This window comes from Budorcas taxicolor, chromosome 6 (assembly GCF_023091745.1).
Source record: "Budorcas taxicolor isolate Tak-1 chromosome 6, Takin1.1, whole genome shotgun sequence".
Classification (NCBI taxonomy): Eukaryota; Metazoa; Chordata; class Mammalia; order Artiodactyla; family Bovidae; genus Budorcas; species Budorcas taxicolor.
The window spans coordinates 92,630,122-92,647,542 of record NC_068915.1 but is presented as its reverse complement, the minus strand read 5'-3'; the positions used below and the strand labels follow the sequence as shown (position 1 = coordinate 92,647,542).

General features: G+C 36.6%; 1 protein-coding gene and 1 non-coding gene across 2 annotated transcripts in view; both read right to left on the bottom strand.

The window, feature by feature from the left end:
• The window catches only part of MRPL1 (mitochondrial ribosomal protein L1), a 68,569-nt gene that overhangs the window by 14,408 nt on the left and 36,740 nt on the right, over positions 1-17,421 (bottom strand). The window lies entirely within an intron of this gene.
• On the bottom strand, positions 2,656-2,762 carry LOC128050133 (U6 spliceosomal RNA). Its single transcript, XR_008199642.1, has one exon. It is a non-coding gene; the product is annotated as a U6 spliceosomal RNA (small nuclear RNA).

Sequence of the window (17,421 nt, the reverse complement as noted above, 5' to 3'; positions counted from 1 at the left end):
ATATTATATACATGTTACCACTTGTTAATTACAACAAAAAAAAAGAACACTAGGTTTAGCTTAGCATTTTAAATTATAAAACTAGTCCCTTACAATGGTGAAAAAATGAAAGGCATACTTTATCTCTTCCTGTTTCCTTGAAACAAAATAAAATCCATTCTCATTGTTGGTACTGAGGGACCCCCCCACCCGCCCCCACCAAGCAACGGTCCTAACAGGCTTATACATATTGATAATCATATTTAACTGAAAGACAGTAAAATTGACCTTTTCAGGGTGTACAGTACTATCAATTTTAACTCATGCAAACTCTGAGCAACCGCCATCACAATACTACACACAGAACCAAAAACCCTCCCTCATGTGACCTCCCTTAGCCATTCCTGATTCCTGGCAACTAGCGACTTGTCACGATGGCTTCGTTTTTTCTAAAAGATCATACAGATGGAATAACATGTAACCTTTCCCTCCTCCAAAATTTAAAAAAACTGTGGTAAATATACATAAAATTTACCATTTTAACCATTCTGAAGCGTGCGGTTTCAGTGGCATCAAGCCCTTCGTGTTGTTGTGCAGCTCTGACCATCTTACCTCCAGCACTTGTTCTATCTTCCGCATCTAAAACTCTGTATCCATTAAACACTAACTTCCAATTCTCTTCAACCCTAAGCCCCTGACAACCACTGTTCTGTTTTCTGTCTCTGTGAATTTAACTGCTCTAAGCAGCTCATATAATATTTGAAATCACGTATTTGTCCTTTTGCGACTGGCTTATTTCATTTAGCATAATGTCTCCAAGTTTCATTCATGTTGTAGCAAATATCAGCATTTCCTCCCTTTTTAAGGCTGAATAATATTCTATTGTATGTACATACACATTCTGTCCATCCATCCATCCTTTGACACTTGTGAACCACGCTGCTATGAATATACATATATCTATCTATGTCCCTGCTTTCAGGTCTGTATGTATGTATCTGTAAGTGGAACTGATGGATCTTATGGTAAGTGTGTTGAATTTTTTGAGGAACCACCATACCATCTTCCACAGCTCCTACACCACTTCACATCCCCACCAGCACTGCACCAGGCTTCCAACTTCTCCATATTCTCACCAGCACTAATCTCTGCTTTTCTGATAACAGCCATTTCAACAGGCATAATACAGTATCTCCTTTTGATTTTAATTTGCCTTTTCTTGATGCTAATGATGCTGAGTATCTTCATGTGTTTACTGGCCATTGTGCATCTTCTTTGGAGAAGTGAAAAAAGTGAAAGTGTTGGTCGATCAATCGTGTCCAACTCTTTGTAACCCCATGGATTGTAGCCCGCCAGGCTCCTCTGTTCATGTAATTCTCCAGGTAAGAATACTGGAGTGGGTAGCCATTCCCTTCTCCAGGGGATCTTCCCAACCCATGTATTCAAATCTTTTGCTCATTTTATTTGTCTTTTTATTATTAAGGTATAAGAGTACTTTATATTTTAGCTATGCTTTTTATCACATATATATATACACACACACATGCACATATAGTTTGCAGATATTTTCTGCCATTCAGTGGGTTGCCATCTCATTCTGTCAATAGCATCCTTTGATGCACAAGAGTCTTATGCATTTGATAAAATACAATTTATGTCTTTTGTTGCCTATGCTTTTGGTGTCAGTATGTTACTTTTTATTTTATATTTTTACTTTATTTTACTTTACAATACTGTATTGGTTTTGCCATACATTGATATGAATCCACCACGGGTGTACATGCGATCCCAAACATGAACCCCCTTCCCACCTTCCTCCCCACAACATCCCTCTGGGTCATCCCCGTGCACCAGCCCCAAGCATGCTGTATCCTGCATCAGACATAGACTGGCGATTCGATTCTTACATGATAGTATACATGTTTCAATGCCATTCTCCCAAATCATCCCACCCTCTCCCTCTCCCTCAGAGTCCAAAAGTCCACTATACACATCTGTGTCTTTTTTGCTGTCTTGCATACAGGGTCATCATTGCCATCTTTCTAAATTCCATATATATGTGTTAGTATACTGTATTGGTGTTTTTCTTTCTGGCTTACTTCACTCTGTATAATCGGCTCCAGTTTCATCCATCTCATCAGAACTGATTCAAATGTATTCTTTTTAACGGCTGAGTAATACTGCATTGTGTATATGTACCACAGCTTTCTTATCCATTCATCTGCTGATGGACATCTAGGTTGTTTCCATGTCCTGGCTATTATAAACAGTGCTGCGATGAACACTGGGGTACATGTGTCTCTTTCAATTCTGGTTTCCTCGGTGTGTATGCCCAGCAGTGGGATTGCTGGGTCATATGGCAGTTCCATTTGCAATTTTTTAAGGAATCTCCACACTGTTTTCCATAGTGGTTATACCAGTTTGCATTCCCACCAACAGTGTAGGAGGGTTCCCTTTTCTCCACACCCTCTCCAGCATTTATTGCTTGCAGATTTTTGGATCGCAGACATTCTGACTGGTGTGAAGTGATACCCCATTGTGGTTTTGATTTGCATTTCTCTAATAATGAGTGATGTTGAGCATCTTTTCATGTGTTTGTTAGCCATCCATATGTCTTCTTTGGAGAAATATCTATTTAGTTCTTTGGCCCATTTTTTGATTGGGTCGTTTATTTTTAAAAATATGGAACACTTCACGAATTTGCGTGTCATCCTTGCGCAGCGGCCATGCTAATCTTCTCTGTATCGTTCCAATTTTAGTGTATGTGCTGCCGAAGCGAGCACAGTATGTTACTTTCTGAGACTACTTTCCATCAGGTTACAGTATGCAACCTTTTGAGAAAATGTCCTAAATTATTGTGTCTATCAATTGTTCACATATTCTTTTAAATCACTGAGTAGTATTCCATTACACAGATGTATTGGAGGGTTTTTTTAAAAGCCATTCATGTATAGAAGGATAACTGGGTTTTTTCCATCTTTTGATAATTATCAATACAGTTCCTACAAATATTTGTGTGGTTATCTATTTGTGTGAATGTTATGTTCTGATTTCACCATAAATGTTTCAACTCTATGGGAATGGAATTGGTAGACCTTACAGTAAATATATGTTTAGCTTTACAAGTTACTATCAAACTGTTTCTAGAGTGGCTGTACTATTTTGTATTCCTACCATCACTATATGAGTTTGTCTGTTATCTTGCCATTTTTTAAAAAGTAATTTTCTGCACAATACTTCCTCCTTTCCTTTTGAGATGTCAATGATACGAAAGTTAGAGCTTTGTTGTCGTTCCATAGGGCCTTGATGCTCTTTCCCCCTCCCCAATCTTTCATCTCTGTTTTTTAGACTGCATAATTTTTATGATTTATCTTCAAGTTCTCTGACTCTTTCCTCTGTCACTTCCATTAATTTCATCTCCAAGAGTTTCTACATTAATTCTTCTGAGATCTCTTTCCTAAGTTCCCCTCTCTTGTAGATAAATGAGTACTTTCTGATTCCCCGGGGCTCTCCCTTTTCAGCACTCTGCCCAGAAAGCTGAGGTTTTATTTACACTTTGCCTCTTACTTTCTGCAAGTGTTCTGGCAGTGGGGGCCAACTGGCAGGAAGTCAGAGAAAATAAGAACAGGTTGCACATCTCAACCTCTCATGACCATAGATCCTCCAACAGAAAGGAAGGCAACCCCCTTCCTCAGCTTTAGATACCTATGTCTTCCTCTGTGCCCACTATCACCGTTAGGAGCCATAATCTCTACGTTCCAAGCCTGAGGTTGAGGGCTTCTCTTAGAGCCCTCCTGGGGCTCTCTCTGTCCACAGTGATGTCCACTGCCTGGTTCCACACTATGCTGAGACCAGGCCATGTGACAACACAAATGGAAAAATGGAAAACTCACCCCCAGTCTGGTGGCATTTCAAAGTTTGGTCTTTCCTAATTCTCTTGCTACTTTTTACTATTCAGAGTCTTCAGAAAGCTGCTCCGGGCATTCTGTCCAAGGTTTACAATAGGTGTACTCACTGAGAGAGACACAGAGTCAGGTGATTATTATACCAGCTCACTTGGAACCAGAACTTCCCATGCTTACGTTTTATATATTTATATTTTAGGGTTTCTGTAAAGGACCAAAGAGTAAATATTTTAGGCGTGGAGGGTCATGTATGACTTTTTTGGCATACTCTCTTTATACAACCTTTTAAAAGACCATTCTAAGCTCATAGGTGGTATAAAAATAGACCACAGAGCCACTGTTTTCCAACTCCTGTATTAGAATACATTATTTGTCTCCAAATAAATGAAAATTCATGCAAAGACAAGCTGCAGTATGAGTTATGCTTTATACCACTTTAACAACTCAACACCTTTACCAAATCTATGAGTCCTATGAGACAGAAGCAGCCTTTATCATTGGTCATGATAATCTATCTGAAAAATGCTTAATTTTGTCTTTATATTTAATATATTTAATAATTCTTAATAAGATCTTACAGCTTTTTTATTGTTTACTATAAATACTATATTTCTAAATGTTATTATTTGTTTAGAAGTAACATTAATGAATGAACGCTGGATGGCATCACTGATGCCATGGACATGCTACAGTCCACGGGGTGTACAGTCCATGGGGTCACAAAGAGTTGGACACGACTGGGTGACTGAACAACAGCAACAACAACAATACTAATGAAAATCACAGGGAATTCTCTTTCAGATCCATTCACTTTCTAGGATTTTGATAAAGACAGAATTCGGTAAAAGCTGTCATATTTATCACTGGTTTTTGAAATAAAGCTAACAAAAGAAAGCTGTGTGTGCAGTATACTGACAACTACTTATCAAGAAATGGGTTTGCAAACAAAGGAAAGCCAAGTCAGTGTACTCCCCTACTCCATGTTATGTCACATTTATATTTTTCATCACGTGTTTTTCTGTTGATAAGTGATCACTACGTTGTTGAGTTAATGCTGTTTCTCTCAAATGGTATGGTTTTCCTTATGGTATTATTTATATCTGATGGAAGGGGAGAGTGACAACTTTCAATTCCCAAAAGTACTGAGAAATTAACATCTGATTTCACGACAGTATTGCTAAGAAAAGTAGAAATGATAATAAACTCTTTTTAATTCTAATATTCCCACTGGTAAGAACACTGATAAAAATCCAACCAAAGGCTGGATCCTAGAATACTACAAAGGCTATTCATCCCAGTTAAATAAATACACATCTCTCACAATGAAGCGCTGAGTATCACAATGAAGTGCTAGTATATTGACATATGCTGGGCCCTGAATAAATACTATATTCTCCTCTTTCTTAACTCCATACCCTCTTAGATTTACTGCCAATCTACTTCCTTTATTTTTAATGAGAACTAAAAAGTACAGAACTTGACTTCTATGTTCTACAGCTTACTTTCCACTTTTAAATTTGTCTGTGACACAGTACATGGCAGTATACCAAAAATAATGCAACCAAAAAAAAGTTAATCATCAACTGGAAGAAATGGAGGAAGAGGAGGAGCAGAAGTGGCAGTGAGCATGTGCCCATGAGCTGCTGCCTTGTATCCAACTACTGTTTGTGTTTGATTGTTTTCAGCAATACTCCTTGCTTGCAGCTTTCTCAACTTGAGGACCTAGGGCCTTCAAAATAAGCCTTCATCTTCCATGTGCTATACTATTCACATCTTGTTTTAACTGAACTCCGACACACTCACTTCTCCTGTTCTAACACGTTTGCTAAACCTGAAGGCTCTGATTTCAACACAAGATTTTACTATGTTTATATTCCCTACCCTTGAACTTGTTTATTTTTGTTACCATATACATTATCTTTCATCAGCTGCCAGGTTGACAAGATTCTTGCCACGAAACAATTCACTATTACACAAGCAAAATACAGTGATACACACCTAGGAAGGGACCATGTCTACAACTTTAAAAAGGAGGAAAAAAGCACATCAAAGACAGGGCCTTTATATTATGTATGTCAAAGATCCAAGTATATCTGAAGCCCAGACAAGAAACACTAGTTAAATCAGGTCTTGGCGTGATTTAGCATAAACAAAAATCTGAGCTGTCCTATCCTGTGTTTTTCTTTTTCTCCTGTTACGAAAATGTTTTGTTTGCTAATAGCATTATTTACAAGTTCTCAAAATCTGGATATTTTGTTGTTCATTTCTTAAGTTGTGTCCGACTCTTTGAGATGCCATGGACTGTAGCACTCCCGGCTCCTCTGTCCCCACTACCTCCTGCTGCTGCTGCTAAGTCGCTTCAGTCGCGTCCAACTCTGTGCGACCCCAGACACAGCAGCCCACCAGGCTCCCCCGTCCCTGGGATTCTCCAGGCAAGAACACTGGAGTGGGTTGCCATTTCCTTCTCCAACCACTACCTCCTAGGTTTGCTCAAACTTCACGTCCATTGAGTTGGTGATGTTATCTAACCTCTCATCCTGGATATTCACGTGACTGTAAAAGGGCTACAGCTGGTTTTTCTTTAATGCTATGATAACCATTCATGTCAAAGCTAGGCTATTATGTTTAAAAGATGTTCTTCAAAATTTCAATTATACTTAATGGAGTTTTTAGAACCGTTCCTCAATCCAAATTACTTTTAAGAGTTTATGTTCTAGTTTCATATTAATAAATTAAAAGAAAAGAATTAGCAATAGCTTCTAAATTAAAATATAACAAGTAGCATATATATTTTGAAAATACACTGTTTCTTTAGAATACTTTACTCTTTTATTTACTTTAGCAGATTTCATATGATACTAGTAGGAATCTGTCTGGGGATGGAAGAAAATAAATAGGAAGAGTAAGACTTCACTCACTCCCAGGAGGAATCAATGTTTCATAATAAATGTACTGATGCCACTAATTTGGAATTAGTAATAATTCAAAGACTGTCAAAATATATTTTAAAATATATTTCAAAAGTTTTATGATGTAATGAATGAATAATGTAAGATAACAGAAAAATATTTAAACATCTTTAGAGAACAAACATTTATATAAAAACATTGTTTAATATAAACAACTGATTTGTTAGTTACAGGAGGCACTAGTAGTAAAGACTCCTCCTGCCAATGCAGGATATACGTATGAGATGTGGGTTCAATCCCTGGATGGGGAAGATCCCCTGGGGTAGGAAAATGGCAACCCACTCCAGTATACTTGCCTGGAAAATTCCATGGACAGAGGAGCCTGGTGGGCTACAGTCAAAGGAGCCACAGAGAGTCAGACATGACAGGGCAACTAAGCACAAGTAACTGAGGCTGCATCTATCAGGCAACATTTTTGGATTAGATATTCAATGTTATCATATTAGTAAGTTGCACATCATTGAAAATCTATTCTGTGGTATTCACTTTCAAGTAATTCATATTAATCTTCACACAAACTTATTTCTCTTTCCATGTCTTTCCAATCTGCAGGTGAATGAACAAGGAGAAAGGGAAAAGTAGAAAAGAAAAAAAGCAATAAGGAAAAAAAAATAGAAAAGAAAAACTTCAGAGAGCTATTAAAAGAAGGAAAAAATAAAAGGACACAGAAAGAGGGAGGAAGGTAGAAGGTAGGGAAAAGGGAGCCTGAAAACAAACTACATTAAAAAGAAAAAGACTACAAATAAATCATGTCAAACAACATTCATCAAAGTACCAAAGATGAACAACTACCTCTTCATCCAGAGATTGAAAGAACTACCATGAATGTCCAAGTGGGAAGAAAAAAGTTACAAAACTGCTCAAAAGCCTAATTATGATAATTATTCTTAAATTAAGCCTCATCTAAACTCCATGGGGTCACAAAGAGTTGCACATGATTACACGCCTAAACAACAATCTCCTGCCTAGACTGGTGGCCAGAATTCTGGGAGCCAGGTAAGGGGAGAGTAGAGGGTGGGGAGGAGGGAAGAGGAGAGGGTGGGGAGGAGGGAAGAAGAGAGGGTGGGGAGGAGGGGAGGGTTTCTCAATATTCCATATACATATATTCACTTAATCTCCCTGTTTTCAAATTTTCTCAACTCCTGATCTCTGCCAGTAAGAGACCTTTGTTTTCACCTTTCCTGCCACCTACTAGCATGGGAAAGGGCAGTTACTCAGGGTCAGGAAATATGTAAAAATCTTCAATAGTTTTCAGCTAAACCTGTTTCAGAGGATTCTTGCTCCATCCCCACACATAGCATTAACACTCAGTCCCTGTGGTATCCAGAGCCAGATCCTAGCCTTTTTAAAAATCCTGACATTTATTTCTCTGGGTTTCTCCATTGCTGACTTAAGATTTGACATTTCCTATTCAGTTACCACTGTGGTATTCATTCAATCTTTACTTGGAAGCCTCAGAGCACATGTTATTTTCAAGTGTCCGTGTGATACTTTGGGAAAGAATATTAATATTATACTACAGGCCACAGCGAAAGTCTCGATAAATTTTTTTAAAGTAGAAACTAAAAAGGATACATTCTTCAACCATTAAGGCAGTTAAATTAGAAAATACCAAAAATCTAAGCAAGTCAAAAAAGGTTCCAAAAGTTTAAAATATTCTCCCAAATAAGAATAAAAAGTACTAAGAAAATAATGACAAAAAAACTAAATATCAAACTTGTAATTAGAGGCAAATTTCACTCTTTCAGTATTAAAAAAAAAAAAAACTCACAAATCTTATATAAAACTTAGAAAGTTAGAAAACGAACAACAAAGCAAATCTCAAGATAATAAAAAGAGCAAATTGATAATTTATAGACAGAAAAAAATAGCAATAAATTCTAAAAACTATACTAAAAAAAGTACTTTAAAAAACATTTGAGATAGCACTGGAAACTATATTCAATACACTGTGATAAACCATAATGGAAAGAATATGAAAAGGTGTATCAGTTCAGTTCAGTTCAGTCGCTCAGTCGTGTCCGACTCTTTGTGACCCCATGAATCGCAGCACGCCAGGCCTCCCTGTCCATCACCATCTCCCGGAGTTTACTCAGACTCACATCCATTGAGTAAGTGATGCCATTCAGCCATCTCATCCTCGGTCGTCCCCTTCTCCTCCTGCCCACAATCCCTCCTAGCATCAGAGTCTTTTTCCAATGAGTCAACTCTTCGCATGAGGTGGCCAAAGTACTGGAGTTTCAGCTTTAGCATCATTCCTTCCAAAGAAATCCCAGGGCTGATCGCCTTTAGAATGGACTGGTTGGATCTCCTTGCAGTCCAAGGGACCCTCAAGAGTCTTCTCCAACATCACAGTTCAAAAGCATCAATTCTTCGGCGCTCAGCCTTCTTCACAGTCCAACTCTCACATCCATACATGACCACTGGAAAAACCATAGCCTTGACTAGATGGACCTTAGTTGGCAAAGTAATGTCTCTGCTTTTGAATATACTATCTAGGTTGGTCATAACTTTTCTTCCAAGGAGTAAGCGTCTTAATTTCATGGCTGCAGTCACCATCTGCAGTGATTTTGGAGCCCAAAAAAATAAAGTCTGACACTGTTTCCCCATCTATTACATGTATAATTCAATCACTTTGCTATACAGTAGAAATTAACACATAAATCAACTATATTTCAATAAAATAAATTTTAAAAAATATAAAGAAGAATTTCTTATTCTTAGGTTATGAACATAAAAATATTTAGGGGTTAAGTATTATAATGCCTGCAACTTAATTTTAAGTGGTTCAGAAAATATAAAAGAATATCTACCACTTTAAACAAACTATGTATACTAGTTGTTCTAAGCAAATATGACAAAAATTAGTGAATCGACGTAATGAGTATATAGGTGTTTGTTATACTATAATTTCAACTTTCCATTCATTCAAAATTTTTCAAAATAAACTGAAGAAAAAGATGTGTAGATGTGGAGGGTATTTACAAACAAGAGCTTAACCTATTTCAAAGAAGAGCTTAAATAAACTTTATTAAGCAATAAATTCCAAGAAAATCTGTAATATCTCATTATTTCCTTACCTGAAATGTTATGAATGTAATTTACTTTCTCTTTACAGTTTTCTCTTCTGAAGAGATATGGAGCCCCCAATGCTCTAAGATAAAATGAAGATAAACCATCAAGATTCCTGATTTTATGGTTTTTTAAAAAATACTGCAGTGAAAAGTCATTCTAAAAAGCTTGTATGTACATGGATACTTGAAAAGAATTACTTTGAAGTGAAAAATGAAAACGGCAAAAGGTGACTGAAATTATAGCAGGTCATCACGAAACATTCTTTTGAAAGCTGAACACTTTTTATAAAGCATGGGAAATCCCACGAAGTTACTGTCTAACACCAAAGCATTTAAAGCGGCCAAAACTCCAAAATGTAACCTAAAACTGAGTAGATTTGAGAGTACACTGCACTTGCCTGGAGAATCCCAGGGACGGGGGAGCCTGGTGGGCTGCCGTCTCTGGGGTCGCACAGTCGGACATGACTGAAGCAACTTAGCAGCAGCACCCTTTGAAAAGTCCATTGTGCGTTATATCACAAATCTACATTTTTATTCTGAAACTTCATCTAACTTTATTAATCCTGGAAGATTTCTAGGTTACACTTGATTTGAAAATCAAAGTCTAAAACAGATGAAAACTACAGTAATGATTTCCACATATGTGAGATTCTACTGAACTGGTTTCAGACATAAAAGTCAGCTAGTTGCTACTTGAAAACATACACAGAAACATGGGTCAGACTTTACAGGCTCTTTCAGGCACGGACATAACAGCCCACAGGAGTCGTAATTTACTACGGTATGAAATACCATGAGAGGTTAAATAACCGAATGAGCACATTCCACGCTTTCCATTAAACTACAGTTCATGTCCTTTCCTCTTGATAAATGCCCCTACTACAAGTCCTAATGCGCCATATTTTACGGCTCGAGAATTTTTTCCTAGTGAAAAGTTCTATCTTTGATCTCCATCAGTCTCAGCAAATGAAACCTAACTACAACACTACCACATATGATTTTGAAATATGTGAAGAAGTCAATATTAACAAAAGTGAAGGAAGGAAGACAGAACATTTCAGTTTTTGACAAATATAAAGATATTATGTGTATCTTTAAAATGGGAAAGTCAATATTAACAGAAAATTAGGAAGAACTTTTACCTTATCATAAAGGACATGTTAAGAAAACCAATCAACAATGGGACTGGCGTACTGGAAAAGTAGGCTGGAGGCCAAGATTCTTAAATCAAACAAGCAATCTATCAGAGAAAAAACAAAACATATTTCTGACAGCCTCACAGCTAACATAAAATGGATTTGTGGTATGTTATAAAATACTAACAGACACCCTTTGAAAATTACTTCAAAGTCTTTATTCTGGCAGGTCTAGGCTACAGTATCTGGACATATATAGTATCTGGACACTGTTTAGTTTTTCTGTGTAATGTCAAAATATACACCTGACTAAACATGCCTATAATGAATAGAGGACAACACTCTTAATTCTGACTCTCATTTTGTGAAACCTCAGGAATTAAAATGTTTACTTTCAGTATTACTGACAAGGATTGTTTGAAAAGTTTAAGTTCAATCTTTATAAATTATTGATTCACTACATATAATATATATTGACACTTTTGAACTGTAGTGTTGGAGAAGACTCTTGAGAGAGTCCCTTGGACTACAAGAAGATCAAACCAGTCAATCCTAAATAAAATCAACCCTGAATACTCATTAGAAGGACTGAAGCTGAAGCTCCAATACTTTGGCCACCTGATCCAAAGGGCTGACTCATTAGAAAAGACCCTGATGCTGGGAAAGATTGAAGGCGGGAGAAGGGGACAACAGAGGATGAGATGGCTGGATGGCATCACCAACTTGATGGACATCAGTTTGAGCGAGCTCCAGGAGTTGGTGATGGATAGGGAAGCCTGGTGTGCTGCAGTGCATGGGATCGCAACTGAACGTCTTAGCACACACACAAAAAACTGTAAAAGATCATTCTTAGGTCATGAGTCTGTTGTTAAAAAAACAGCCACAATTGGATTTGGTCCATGGGCCATATGTAGTTTGTGAACTCTGCTCTGGATAGCCTCCTTTTATCCAAAATGCAGTGGACCCCTAATGGATATGTAATGCTGTCAGTGCCCTTTCATCCATACGTTCATTCTAAAGCCAATCCTTGTATTATACAAAGGAACAACAACAAAACAACAACAAAAATAAACCTCTAGTATTTCCACCTATACAATGACATCACCTGTGGAAATCTCAGACTTTTAAGGAAGATATATTACTGTGCTTTGAAAACCTTTTTTCAAAGATTTTCTGTGAAAGTCTGTTACCTCTGATAATTATAATAATAAATATTTTTATGGAATAGTTATATTAGATACAATCACAGACAGATTTTTTATTCCCTTTTAAATCTTTATTGAGGTATACTTGATAACTTTATAGAGGCATATTTTGCATATTATTCACCATTTTCTAAATCATAATTCAATGACTTTTTAAATAATTTTTTCTACCAACACCATAAGTCAGTTTTCAAACTAACGATCTCTGAAGCACATTTACTGTTAATGCCTGTTTTCGCCAACCCCTTCGCCTCAGGCAACCACTAATCTTTTTGTCTTTACAGTTTCACCCCTTTTTTTGGACATCTCACATGAATGTGGTTTCTGCATCTGCTTTTTTTCACTGAGCATGCTTTTGATGTTCATCCACATCATGGTATGTATCCATAGTTTGTTCCTTCTTATTGCTAAACAGTATTCCAAGAGATACGCTACACACTCTTAAAGTGTCAATTTAACAAGTTTTGACATGCATATACACTTATCTGGTAGCTCAGATGGTAAAGAATCTGCCCACAATGCAGGAAACCTGGGTTTCATTTCCAGGTTGGGAAAATCCCCTAGAGAAAAGAAAGGCTATCCACTCCAGTATTCTTACCTGGAGAATTTCAAGGGCAGAGGAGATTGGCAGGCTACAGTCCATGGGGTCATAAAGAGAAGGACACAACTGAGCATCGAACACTTTCACACACTCCTGAAACCATCCCTGGTCAGGGTAACAGTCATGTCAATCCTGTCCCCAATTCCTTGTGCTCCTTTGTCATCCCTCATTTCCACCCCATCCCAGCCACTCTGTCCCTAAAGCAACTTCCAGTCTGCCTTCTGTCACTACATATCACTTTGTATTGTCAGAATTTTATATAAATGGAATCACACAGTATGTACTTTTGTATGCCCTTTGCCTTCAGCACAATATTTTAAACATTCATTCACGTTAGAGCATGTATAATATTTCTTTTTATTAGTAAAGAAAATTCAATTGTATAGAATAACAAAGTTTGTTTATACATTTACCTGTTGATGGACATGTGACATGTTTCTGGGTTTTGGCTATTACAAATAAATCTGATATAAACATGTTTATAAATCTTTGCATAAGCATATGCTTTTATTTCTCCTGTGCAAACATCTAAATGTGAAGTGATGGGATCATATAGTAAGTAGATTAAACTTGTTAAACCACAGAACTGTTTGCCAAATGAGTTTCATCATTTACATCCCCACAGCAACATATGAGCATTCCAGTCACTCCATATCCTCACCAATGTTGGTATGATCAGTTTTTTAAATTTTAGACATTCTAGTAGATGTGCAATGGTACCTCACTGTTATTTTAATTTGTATTTCCATAATGACTAATAATGCTGAGCATATTTCAATGTTTGTCATTCATCTGCCATGTGTTTGTCATACTTTCATGAGGTATTTCAAATCTTCTGACTTTTAAAACTAGACTGTTTAATTGTTGAGTTTTAAGAGTTCTTTATATATTGTGGATTTATCACAGAGATGATTTGCAAATATTTTATCCCAATCTATGATTTATTTTTTCATTCTCTTAACCGCTTTTTAAAGAGAAAAAGGTTTTAATTTTTAAAAAGTATGAATTACCAATTTGTTATTTTTGTGGATCATGCTTTTGGTTTATAGCTAAGAAATTATTCCCTAACCCAACTTTTTCTTCTAGAAGTTTTATAATTTTAAACTTTTTTTTTTAAATTTTAAACTTTATATTTAGATCTTTGATACATTTTGAGGTAATTAAGTATGGTAAGAAGTATGGATCGAAGTTCATTTTATCTCATATAGATATCTAATTGTTCTAGTGCCATATGTTGAAAAGTCTACTGCTTTGCCATTAAAAATGCTTCTGCACATTATTTTAAGTCAGTTGTCCATGTGTTTTATACTGTTTTTTTCTTCTGACTCTCTATTCCACTGATTGTTTTGTTTCTTGACACCAATATCACACTGTCTAAATTACTGTAGCTTTATAAAACTTGAAGTCAGATAGATCTCCAACTTTGTTCTTTGCCAAGGCTATTTGGACTCATCTAGATCCTTTGTATTTCTACATGAATTTCAGAATCAAGTCAATTCTACAAAAAACTTTAATGATATTTTGATCCATACAGTCTATACATTACTTTAGGGACAACTGACATCTTCACAATATTAAGTTTACTGATTCATGAAGATGGTTCACCTTATCATTTACTTAGATCTATTTAACTTGTCTTGACTATGTTTTGAAGTTTCCAGTGTATGGAGTTTTATCTTTTGTCAGATTTATCCCTAAGTATTTCATATTTATTTAATATTACTTTGGCATTCCTTAGTTTTAAATTTTAATTTCCAAATGTTCATTGCTGTTATATAGAAGCAAACTGATTTCCATATATTAACCTTGTATTCTGAAACTTACTTAACTCACTTCCTTGTTCTAGTAGCTGAATCATGTCATCTTGTGAAAAATGAGTTTTATTCCTCCTTTCTAATTAGGATGTCTCTTTTTTCTGCCTGAATACACTACCTAGAATCCTTAGATTAACGATGAAAAGAACTGGTGAGAGTGGATATCCGTATCTTGGTCCTGATCTGAGGAGGAAAGCATTCAGCCTTTCATTACTATGTATGATATCAGCTGTTGATTTTTCTACATCTGTTCTACCAGGTTGAAGACATTAACTTGCATTCCTAGTTTGCTGAGACTTTTTAATCAGGAAGGAGTGTTCAATTCTGTCAAATGTTTTCTCTGTAGCTACAGAGATGATCACATGACTTGATTTTTAGTTAGCTGAAATCAATCCTGAATAATCATTGGAAGGACTGATCCTGCAGCTGAAGTGCCAATACTTTGGCCACCTGATTGATGCAAAGAGCTGACTCACTGGAAAAGACCCTGATGCTGGGAAAGATTGAGGGCAAGAGGACAAGGGGATGACAGAGGATGAGATGGCTGGATGGCATCACGAACTCAATGAGTTTGAGCAAATTCAGAGAGATAGTGAAGGACAAGGAAAGCCTGGCATGCTGCAGTTCATGGTGTCACAAAGAATCGGACATGACTTAGCGACTGAACAACAAACAGATGTGGTAAATTATAGTGATTGTTTAGTGTTAAACTAACCTGTATTCCTAAGATAAGCCCTAAGTGATCATGATATGTTATTCTTTTACACACTGCTAGATTCTATTTGCTAAAGTTTAGCTTATAATTTTAATATTTACATTTATGAATGATGCTGGACCGTCATTTCCTTTGCCTGGTTTTGGTATCAAGATAATGCTGACTGCTTTAGGTGTGTGTGTGGGGGCGGAGGGGTGTAGTTAAAGTCCCTGTTACTCCATCTTAGCCAGAAGTGCGTGCATGTGTTTGTGCACTAAGTCACTCAGTCCTGTGTGACTCTTTGCAACCCCAGAGACTGTAGCCTGCCAGGCTCCTCTGTCCAGGGGATCCTCCAGGCAAGAACACTGGAGTGGGTTGCCATGCCCTCCTCCAGGGGATCTTCCCAACCCAGGGATCAAACCCATGTCTCTTATGTCTCCTATACTGGCAGGCAGATTCTTTACCACGAGCACCACCTGGGAAGCCTAGAATTTTTTTTTAATAGTTATTAGGTCATTATCTCATCCACTCCTTCCTAATCTAGAAAGTACATACCAACATCATGTTATATATAGGGAAAATAGAGAAAGGGGGAAAACTGAGGCTCACAAAGTTCTATCAGTTCTAACCCAGAACTAAGATTCTTTAAACATCCTACTCTACTATACTATTTTAGTAGCACTCATAAAGATTCTATTTAAGCACAGATTAATTTATTTTTCATTTAAAAAAAAAAGCATTATATCTCTAAAAAACCCAGGTAAGTCTGGTCTGAAGCCCATGTCTCAATCACTATGATATTTGTTAAAAAGAATGAATGACATGCCATGGTTTATTATACACTGAGTCAGGATATATACATAAATTATTAACTATTCAATATACTGAAAACATTACTTAAGAAAAAGATAAAACTAGGAACAAAGAGTCTTATAAAGATACTTTACAGACCCAAAAAGTCCAACCAAAAGAGTAACAATAGCTGATAGATACCATTCCAAAGTTTTTAGTTAATCTTCCAAACCATACTATGAAATAGATATTACTATATAAATTTTATAGATGAGGAAGTTTGAGATACAACAACATTCAGAAACTTGTTTAGAAGGGGCAATATAGGAGTAAGGGGTTAAAGAGATATAAACTACTATGTATAAAATAAGCTACAAGGATATATTGTATAACATGGGAAATATAGACAATATTTTATAAAAATATAAGTGGAGTATAACCTCTAAACTATGTGAGTCACTATACTGGACACTTGTAACAAATAATATTGTATATCAACCACACTTCAATTTAAAAAACTTTAAAAACAGAAAAGAAATTTGTCCAAAACCTGCCATCCTTTAAGTAGCAGAATAGGTAGTCATGCCTACATCTCTACAGCTCCAGAATATGATCTTAAAACTTCTATTTGTTTTTCTGCTTGTGTTTCATATTACAATGTTGTCATCCCTGAGAAAGAAGATGCATAGCCAAGGGCCTTTCGGGAACAAGAAAATTCCAACATCAGATTCCAGCAGAGCTAGTGCCAAATGAATTAGAGCTAAGCTTTGATGATAATGGAAGTGATAAGGGGTTTCCCAATCCCTGACTGGAATAAACTTGTTTTGCCCCCTTTCTGCACCAAGTTTTCCTTCCGTAAAATTAGCGAAGAGCCCTTTATATATTTCTGATGATCTGCAATACGCTCAGCTCATGAGCTTGGACTTCTAGCTGTTGGCTTTAATGTAGAATTGCTCTCAGGAGTAGCATGGGAGAAGGAATAAGAGCTCTTCAAGTAATTCCAGTTATGAGGCAAGATGGTGTAAGGCTAAAGGGCCTGGACTCTTGAGACTCCTGAGGTTCAAACACCTAGTATGCCTCATACTAGCTGTGAGACATTAGAAAAATTACTTAATCTCTTTGGGCCTCTATCCCTGCATCTAAAAAACAGAGATGGTAATTCACCTCTCATAGGGTTCGGATTAAAAGAACATATGAAAAGTGTTTAGAATAGTGCCTGGCACTTGGTTAACATTGTGTAAATTTGGCTAAC